The sequence below is a fragment of the Dendrobium catenatum genome, unplaced genomic scaffold (genome assembly GCF_001605985.2).
Source record: "Dendrobium catenatum unplaced genomic scaffold, ASM160598v2 fragScaff_scaffold_1446, whole genome shotgun sequence".
In the NCBI taxonomy this organism is placed as follows: Eukaryota; Viridiplantae; Streptophyta; class Magnoliopsida; order Asparagales; family Orchidaceae; genus Dendrobium; species Dendrobium catenatum.
Genome location: NW_021319908.1, coordinates 500,737 through 511,898, shown reverse-complemented (window position 1 = coordinate 511,898; position 11,162 = coordinate 500,737).

Below are 11,162 nucleotides of genomic sequence, written 5' to 3'. Positions count from 1 at the left end.
GTCCAGTAGAAAATAGAATTCTGTAGCCCTATCTACTATTGAAGCTAAATACATTATTTTAGGAAGTTATGTGGCAAAAGTTCTTTGGTTAAAATAAAAGTTGATTGATTTAGGATTTACAATAGATATAATCCCAATTAATTATGACAACACTAGTGCGATATATATTTCAAAGAATCCTATTTAACATTCTAGAATCAAATATATAGACATAAGACATCATCTCATTAGGGATCATGTAGATAAATAAGAAATTGAATTGAATCATGTTTCAACTAAAAATCAACTTGCTGATATTTTTACAAAACTGTTAGCCTTTGATACTTTTAGCACCTTAAGAACAGGTTAGGTGTGATTGATCTTAATGCTTAGATAAAATCTTTTGCAAACCTGATATGTTTTTATGTGTGTTTAATTTTGAGTTTATTTTTTTTTTTAGTTATGAGTATTTTTTTTGAGAGATTTTCAATTTAGACATTTGCCACTTGTGTAAGGTTGATTGAATTTGAGAAATTGTTTTAGACTTCATTTTATAAGTATTTTATTCATACTCTATGAAATTATTTTCATCCTGTACTAATTACGTAGCATGCCTTTGAATTATCTCAGAGTTAATCACAAAAATTCTATATTTTTATAAATTTTCATACTGTACGAAGAGGACATCGTACATATGAATTTTATAGATTCATCTGTACGCATGTGATAAATTGTTCAGTTTTAGTCAATTATTATAACTGATCATACTTACAAAATTGTATTTCATTTGTATGATCCTCATGTCATTTTCTATAGGGATGAACCTAACCGTCATTAAAATGGTCTTAAATAAATGATCATCCCAGATAAACACTTATTCGTCTGTAAGATTGTATGGTAAAAACATTTGTATGAAAGTACGCCTCGTAAATTATGTGTTTACAAAAATTCATTTTGTTTTGGACTTTATCATTCATCCATACAAAAATTTTTTCGTCCCGTACGATCTCAAGATTGTAGATATATAAGCCATTTTTGCACTATATGATGGGTCATTTTTCTTTAAATAGGAGGGCAATTGAATTCATTTTCATTCACTTCCAAACCCTTCTTGAATCCTTCTAGAGGCTCCAACCTAGGAATGTCAAGTTCTAACAAGCGCTCTAGAGTAACTAAGGGATCATCATCTAGGGGTGGTGATGACAACTTATTGTCTAGAGATATTGAGGATTCTTTCTATAGGTATATAGCCTCTAAAATCACTCCTTCAAGACTCATTCAAGATGAAATCCACTTTTTTGTTATGCATCTCTTTGCCTCAACCTAGTTCTCTTTCATGTTAACTTTGATCTATGCTTACCACAAAGATACTTTTCACTGTTTTCTAGTAAATATTAGGTTTAGTGAGGATGAGAGTAGGATAATATCATTTGCTAAAAAATAGCGTGTAAAATCACTAAGGAATATCCCAAAAAAATTCTTCACTTAAGGACTTGTGGGACTATAGCACACACTTTAACCTCTAAATCTTATTATGACTAGTTTGAGATAAATAAAACTCTTAAAGGTGTAACTCAAGTCTGTCACATAGCTAGAGTCTACACTTTGAATCAAAATGCCATGGGACATCCAACATGTCTTAAGAACTTAGATCATTCCTAAGGCTAGTGATCGCATAAATATGACTCCTTTTCTATCCACTATTACCTATTTGATCATGAATGGACAATCTATTGATGAGGCCCAACTTATCTTGGATTGCATTCATAACTTTTCTGAAATTGGGCTTCCTCATCATAAGAGGAAGAAAAATATTGCTCTAGGATACTTAGTGACCTATATTTTGGAAAAGAAGTACAACATAATTCATCCTGGTCCTCCTAATGAAATGCAAATCTTCTTCACTGATGCGTCTTTTTGATCTTTTTTTTTGGCAGAAATGAGAGTTCAAATGAGGATATTAGGGAGAAGGGAAAGCACCTGCACCTGCTCAGGGATCTTTTCAAAATTACTTTTAGGAGATGCTCCGACAATTTGATTGGTTAGAGACTCATTTTGATCAACATTTTGATCAAATTTAGACTCATCTAAACCAACAAGATGTAAGATACCAAGAAGATATGGGATGGATCTGAGGTGAGTTTGACTTGGTTAACACAAATGTAGCTATGATGAATAGCTATTTCTCAATCTTTAACCAACCTCCTCCTCAAGAACAGAGCCCCTTTGACTTTTAGTTGTATATCTATGATGTATTTACTATTATACCTTAGATTATGATGTGTTGTTGTATTTTTCTTTAGTTATTCCTTTGTATGTTTTTCTGACTTAGTTATACTTGTGTGATGTTATGTTATGTTTGTTTTGATATTGATATAGGAAATTATATGTTGCAAATCTTATTGATATCAATAAAAATTGACATGTTTTTGTATATATATTTTATTCTTAGTTTTTGAAATGATAGTATTTCTATATGAGAAATCTTCTAAAATTAATCATTAAAATTGGATTTAAATTATTTTACTTTTCAAATTAATTTCAATATAAAAATCCAATCTTTAAAAAAAATTAAATTAAATTTTAATTGGATATGGATAAGGAAATCAATTTCATATTCTTTAGGCAAATATAACTAGAACATAATTATGGCAATTTTGATATCATATTATTTTTTATTTTCTTTTTTAATATGTTTATTTTTGCTTATTAGTGATATTTGATTTTAGATAAATTAATTTGGAAGGACTTAAAGAAAATCAAAATAAAATGCATAATGTGTGAAAAAAATTTAAAAATATGTGTAATAACGCGCAAATAAAAAAGATGCATAAAATGTGCCTTAAAAAAAAAAGATGCGCAAAGTCGCCAAATTGAAAGTCTTATTAACTTCTTTCCTTTATCAGTTTATCTCTACTTTAAATCTATCTAATTAACAATTATACTCAATATTGAATTTGAAATTAAAAAATCTTTATTTCATCATTTTTGCAATAATCATCCTTATTTAAATTTGTCTAGAATGAATTATGTTTTTTATTAACAGTTATTTTCTTAGTTATTCTTTAATTTAAAATTTTGAATTTTTCTATTTTAGTATGGAATTAATGTTGTAATTGTAATTGGTTTAAAGAAATCTTCACAATAATTTCTTTTGATTTATCATTTGACTGGTTTCTTTTCAAATTCTACTTCCCTTTTTATTATTGTCAAAAGGGGGAGTAATAATATTATTTGTCTTGTGTGATGATTGTGTTTGTTGTGTTTGGTTTTTGTATTTTGTGTTTTTGGATTTTGTTGTTTGTGTTAATATGTTTTAAAAATAATTTTTTTTTGGTGTGCTCTTCATGGAAACTCTCTATTTTCGCATGTTTATTCTTTTAGAGGGAGCTATAGAGAAATTTATGGTATACATGTTAACTCAAATAGTAATTATTTTTCCATCATCAAATAGGGGGAGATTGCTGAGATTATTACAACCTAGTTTATTTATTGTTGATATTCTTACAACATGTATGTTTTTTATGATTCCTAATATTCTTATTTTAATCACTATTTCTCCTAAAATATTTTGGATATACTATTTTTGTTGTTTGTATATACTAATATTTCAGAGAAATCATACTCTAGATTATTGAATACTTCAACTCGGAATAGATTAGGGTTCATTGTAAATGAAATCTATATTTTTCATTTTATTGAGTTTGAGATAGTGTGTTGTAATTGAGTAATTGGGGACACATACTATGAGAGTGTTTAAAATTTGTAATTTTTATCTAATCATACTATACAAAGTCATTTCATACGAAATGATGTTTAATTTTTTTCCCCTACGAGAGTCAAACGAACTACAATAACAAATTGTTTTTCTAAGTATTGATCATATTGTATAAAGATTCCTTCATACAGACGATGTCCAGAGTACGAATTGGACGAGCCCCTTTTTGTCATGACAAATTCAAAGGTTTTTTTGAATATATCATACCGTACGATATCATGTTCGTATATTTAACATCTAGAGTATAAAATGGATGGGTCACTTTTCATCGTAACGAATCCCAATGGTTTTTGAACTAATCATACTATATGATATCCTGTTCTTACAGATAACATCTAGAGTTCAAGTTTGAAGGGTCCCTTTTCATCCCTATGAATGATAATTTTTTATGAACGTATCATACTGTAAGATATCCTCTTTGTACAGATGACATCCAGAGTACAAAAATATGGGGTACCTTTTCATCCTGATAAGGTTGAAAAATTTTCTAACTATTCATACAGTACAAACTTGGTTCGTATTAGATGATTATCATGTACAAAATTATTTTGTACAGATTCATAAAGATTAATACATAACAATTTCTAAAATATTTGTATGTACAAAAATACGATCATCCATGCTTAAAATGGAAAATTCCAATTTTCTGGATGGTTTTTCGTGTCTTTGATATAAAAGGTCTTTAAAAATTAACATGAAAAATTTTTGTTCTTAGTGATTTTTCAAGGGAAAGTGAAAGAGTGATTATGGGAGAGTGTTTGAGAGAGAGTTCTTTCAAGTGGAGTGTGACCGAATCACAAGGTTACTCAAAGGTAAGAATCTATTTTGGTCTTTGGTTATTACTCTTCCTTTATTCTTTCTAGTTGCTTGAGAGAAGATATTTGAAGAAGATTCGGTTCTCTGTCGACACTTGGAGGGTGTGAATGGATGACGATTCTCTACCGATACTTGGAGGGTGTGAAAGGATGGCTGTTCTCTATTGAGACTTGGAGGGTGTGAAAGGATGGTAGTTCTCTATCGAGACTTGGAGAGTATGAAAGGAAGATGGTTCTCTATCGTACTGGGGATTAGTGGAAGAGAGGAATTGTATTGGCTTCTCCGCCTTACTGTGGGGGCAAAAGGAGAGTCACTTTTGTAATAGTGTAATATCTGAAGAGGGAGTCTTCAGTGAGTTAATGTAGGTCGCCGAACCACTATAAATCTTTATGTCATTTTATTATTCACTTTTTTTATTTTCTCCAATTTTATAGTTGTGGTTAAAAAGTTTATTTTAAATAGATAATCAAATTTATAAATTTGTTAAATCAAATTTCTATTAAAAAATCTAAGAATTTTTTAAATTACCAATTCACCCGCCCTCTTTATAAGCCTTAGGACAATTGGGTAAGTTTAACAACCTATACATAATCAACATAGGAAGTACTTTTTGAAAGTTGATAATGCTATTTTATAAAGTGATAACTCATTTTTTTAAGATAAATTGAAAGCACTTGAGAAAAATAGGATTTCACCAACACCTAAATAGTTTTTCAATCCTTATCTGAAGCCAAACATTTTGAAACCTAGGAAGAGGTACTATACCTCGAATAGATTAAATAACCCTTTTCTTGGTGTTAGATGCTTTTCGTGTGGCATACTAGGACATATTTCACATACTTTTACTATTCAACATAGAACGTATTGGGTGTGGAGACTTAAATTACATAATTCATAGTATTACACACATACATTACATTCTTCTTTCCATAAGAAGAGACCCAAACTTATTTAGATTCATAAATCTAACATTTAATGATTTTATAGTAGTGTTCTCACACAAGACCTTGTGAAAGCATGTGGTATCTGGACAGCAGATGCTCACGACATATGCCTTGAGATGCTAATTATATCATTTTGCTGGAGGCCAGGGCTAGAGGCAAGGTCGCTTTTGGAGACAACATTACCCAGAAAGTGGCGGCCGCAGGTATAATTGGAAACTCCAAGAACCTTATGATTGAAAATATTTTACTTGTTGATGCCTTGAATCACACTTTGCTCATCATCAGCCAGCTTTGCGATAAGGGCTTTATCTTAAAATTTTTTGGCAAACATAAATGCATGAACTTGATGCTTTTTCTATTCTAAATTTTATTTTTTTCTGATATGTTATTTTTTGTTATTTTCTTTTTATTCTTTTGTTTCAGACTTTTCTTTTTCTTTTAGTTTTAATTATTGATTTTTATTATTTTTTGTGTTTTCATTTCTATTGCTTCAATTTTCTTTTTTTTCTTTTGGTCAATACTGAAATGATATTTTGTATCTTATTTTTATTTTTGAATATTTGTAGTCAATGTTTGACATCCCTAAATTAGTTAAAGAGAGAAACATCGTTGACTTTTTCCTTCCTCTAACTTCTTTTAGCGGTGTAATTTTCTTTTCTAAATAAAAGTCTATCTCAAATTAACAACTTGACTTTCTGATTGAGATCTTTTCTATCTTTCTGGTGTAATCTATCTTATATAAATAATGTTTAAAGTCATTAAATCACTTTTAAGGTTTTGTAATATTGTCGGTGAATTTAGCATATGAATTTGATTCTGCTTTGTGGTTTATTGTTCCTTATAACAGAGAGTGAGTTTTTCTTTTCTAATATCTGAAAGATATTCTCATAACAGAGAGCATTTAAAAGTTTTGAAGGAGCCAAAAAAAAAAAAAAACTAAAAGATGCGTAATGATCACATAATAAAAATTGAAAGATGCATAAAGTGTATCAAAAAGTTAAAAGATGTAGAAAGTGCGCCAACCAATTATTGATAGGCATAAAATGAGCCCATAAGAAAGCAAGCTTCATTCTCTTTCAAACCTTTAAATCTTAGAAGAATTATTGTGTCACTTTATATTTTCAAAGGATTGATGTCAAAATTCATGATTGTGACTAATTACTTTGGTATATTATTCTATAACATATTTTTTTAGAACTAAGTTTTGAACGGATCACTTTTTCTTATTCAATTATTTTTTCTTAATTAGTTCTTTATTTTCAAAAGATGGTTTGCTCTATCAGAAGTTTGAGTTAGGGTTAACATGATCGGTTGTTCTACCATTTTTTGGATTTCAATGATATTAACTAATTTTTCTTTTAAATTTTTAATTCAATTACATGAAAAATTTATCATAATCTTATTTTAATAAATAAAATAAAATAAAAACTTTATTTGTATTTTTTAATTTTTATTCTATTTTCCTCCTTTTTGTGATGTCAAAAGGGGAGTTATAGTAGTGTTTGTGTTGAAATTTGCATTGCTTAGTTCATAATATTTTACTTCACATAATATTTTAATTAACTACTTAAGTTGAACTTTCTACCAAAAATTTGCCATCATTAAAATGGGGGAGATTATTGTGAATCTAGATTAAGGGATTATAATTTTGATTATAGCAAACATTTTTGACAATTTTTTTTTCTATGACTGCCTTATATACTAACATTTTAGGTCCATAAGGTCAATTATGAATCAAAACAGCTCAAGATTGGGTAGATTGGGATTTAGTCAGTCTATAAGTGTATGTCAAGTGTTTTTACCTTTCTTGAGTCAAACGTAAAAAAGTGGGTAATGATCCTAAGTAACCATACACACACACACTAAACAGGAAAATTTTTGTCTATTTTAGAGTTTTTTTATTTTTTTTTCATATCATCCAGGATGATTCCAAATTGTCCTAGATGATTAATTAAAAATAGAAACCCTAACTAGGGCATCCTAGTTAAGGCTGTCAAAATTAAGCAAATAGTCTTAGATAATATTAGCATGATCCTGGATGATAGGACCAAATCAGAATGAATCAACTACCAAATCTTTTAGGCATGCTATCATTTTTGGACATCATTCAAAACATCATCCTGAATGATGCAATACAATTATGCCTAAATTAGTTTGATGATTAAGAAAAGTAATTAAGATTTGATTGATCGATCATATCATCCAAGATGACCATTTAAACAAACCTTAGTATCTTTTTAGATGTCCAGAATGATGTTCTAGATGATGGGTATTCATTTGAACTAATCATACTAGATGGTCTGAAAATTGTCCAGGACAATCAATTATTTTTTCCTCATCCAACATGGAAAGTCTGGCCAAACAGAGCGATGATTTGGATGATACTTGACATTTTGAACTAATTATTTGGGATGATATTCATATCATCCTGGATGATCAGAACAAAAAAATATTCTTATCATTCAGCCTCTCCTAATTATCCTGGTTGATTGAGCTGAATTTGTACTAATCATACAGGATGATCTGTCAATCATTCTGGATGACCTTTATAGGTTTATTATAATTTAGGGTAAATTTGAAGCTCTTCTATATAAGACCTCTTATTTACTCAAGATAGGATATTTTGTTACTATCTTGACCTGAGAGAGCCAAGAGGAGAGGGAGTTCTTGGGAGATAGAGAGAGGATATTGTGAGGGGGGGGGGGGGGTTTGTGAGGGTTTCACAAAGGTTGCTCCAAGCAAGGATCCGAGTCATCTTCTCCAGTCATCATCCCTGGTTCCTTCGAGGTTCTAGAGAGGTCTACTTCTATGATTGCTTGAGGTTCTTTACCTGGTTTAGGAGGAAATGAAAGGAGTTAGGTTCTCTGCCTGTTTTAGGAGGAAGCAAAAGGAGTTGGGTTCTCTGCCTACTTTAGGAGGAAGCTAAAGGAGTATGATTCTTAACCTCACTAGGGTTGGTGGAAAGGAACTTTTGTATATGCTTTTCTACCATGTTATGGGAGCAAAAAGATAGTCATTAAGTTTAGTGCAATATCCGAAGGAGAGGGTCTGTGGAGTGGGCGTAGGTCAAGTTGATCGAACCATTATAAAATTTGGTGTGTTCTTTCTTATTGTATTTCTGCACTTTATTTTTTGGTAAATGATTATTTTATTTATGGTTTTAAAATATTTTAAAAGATTATGATTTTTGTTTGAGAATTTTTGAAATACAAATTCACCCCTCTCTTGGTTAGCATCGCGCTAGTGTATAAGGCTTAACATCTATAATAAACTTTCAAGATTCACCCACATCCACAAACAACATCAAAAATATGTTCCAAAGAAGACTCATGATGATGCCCTTCCCGATGAGCGACACCTTAGAGAATCCTCTCGAGGATCCCGTCACCCACTAACCCCTCCAAAGAAAGAGATGACCAACTTTGATCACAACCCACAGGTTGAATAAATCTTTCTACTGAATCAAGAACTGGAGATCCAATGGCGTCACCGCTCAAAGATAAAATTACATAAAGAGAAAGGAGAAGAATATATGGAAGGCGAAGAAGGCATAAAAGAGGAAGAAAATATAGAAGAATATATAGAAGAAGAAATGAAAAAAATAAATAACACCATAAATATGGAAGTTATCTATATGGTGAGACATGTAAAAATATTTAAGGAGGAGGCCTACTATGACATTGGTGAAGGTGATGATCGTTGGCAACCTCCACCTAAGTAAGCACATCGACATCGCCATAAAGATGAGTTCACCACTAGTAGGTTCCATTCCCAAGGAGAAGATAAAGTAGAGGAAGTTGAGGAGAATCCTCTTGATGGTGAAGATGTTATGCTTGTTGATATGTGGCAAAAAATGTGATAGTAAATGAGAGTCAATGATATCTCAGTTGAATGAGAAAATGACCAAGATGATGGCTTAAATGGCGACGATGATGCAAATAAATGTTGTCATCAGTCCAATGCCCAATCCTCTTACTGATCCTCTAAATCTTCAAATTCCTCAAGTATCAGGAGTACGATGTGCTCCTGAAGGTGGTAATGAAGTCAATAACATTACCCACCATCCCACCATATAAAACATTTTAAGCACCTCTGAGCCTATAATGGATGCACAGTTCGAGGGAATTATCACTCAGAAGATAAAGGCTATCATAATATTTCATCAAGCGGAGAAGTTAGTGGGTAAAGTCTGTCCATATCAAGTAGAATACGACCAAGTGCCATACTCAAAAGGGTATTTGGTCCCAAAGTTTCACACCTTCAACGGTACTAACAACCATTGATAGCACTTGGCATAGTTGAAAGCTATCTGTAGTAACATAAGGGGAAATCAAACTCTACTCTTTTGATAATTTGTTAGCAATTTGAAAATAATTACTTTTGAATGGTACACAGAATTGCCAAATGACTCAATAAAAACATTCATAGAGTTGAAAGCTATGTTTGTGAAGTGGTTTAGCAGTGAGATCGAGAAGATCATGAATGCCGACCTCACTTTAGAAAAATAAAAGAAAGAGGAGTTTGTATCAAAATATATTACTCATTGGCACAACTTGAGCATGAAATGTGAGCAGTAACTCGAGGAAGAACAGGCCATGTAATTATCAATGGGAAACATCGATGACAAAATGCTACCATTCTTATGTATGCCTATAATTACCATATTTTAGGATTTGTTGGATAGGGTGGCTAAGTTTGAAAGGTTGAACTTGTTAAGATCAGAATGTCACTCTGATAAGCTCAAGAATGCTAAAGCCTTATATGCCAAATAAGGTGAAACATACTCTGCATCGTCCCTTAGACCGAATAAGAGGAAGTAGGTGGTTTATAATGTAAAAAAGGCAACTAATAAATACAGTTTGAAGAAAAGCTAAAATAAGTTTAAAACCCTAACCCTCATTCGAAGCTAATACACGGAGGGAATGATTTACCACAAACTTTCTAAGGTGGAGGAGAATGTTGAGTCTAGTAATTAGGTTGTTAAGCCCGTCCCTTAGACCGAATAAGAGGAAGTAGGTGGTTTATAATGTAAAAAAGGCAACTAATAAATACAGTTTGAAGAAAAGCTAAAATAAGTTTAAAACCCTAACCCTCATTCGAAGCTAATACATGGAGGGAATGATTTACCACAAACTTTCTAAGGTGGAGGAGAATGTTGAGTCTAGTAATTAGGTTGTTAAGCCAAAGTGAATGTCCCAAGGCTACCAAGATGGGGGTGAATTGGTAGTTTAAAAAAATTTAAATCCCCTTATAGAAAATTATTGAACCGAAATAAAATTTCTTTTAAATTTTGTAGAAAAATGTTTTTCAACCACAGAGTTTTTTAAAACTGAAATATAAAGTGCGGAAACGTAAAAACAGTAAAGTAAATGACACCAGATTTATAGTGGTTCAGTCTATAACCAGACCTACATCCACTCCCCAGAGGCACCCTCTGAGTATTGCACTAATACCAATAGTGACTCTCCTTTTGCACCCATAGCAAGGCGGAGAAACCTTTACAACACACTTTTTTCACCACTCCCCAGTGCGGCAGTGAACCGTCAGTCCTTTTACACAATCCTCAGTGTTGGCAGAGAATCGTCCGTCCTTTCACACTATCCCCAGTGTGGGTAGAGAACCCTTCATCCTTTAACACTCTCCTA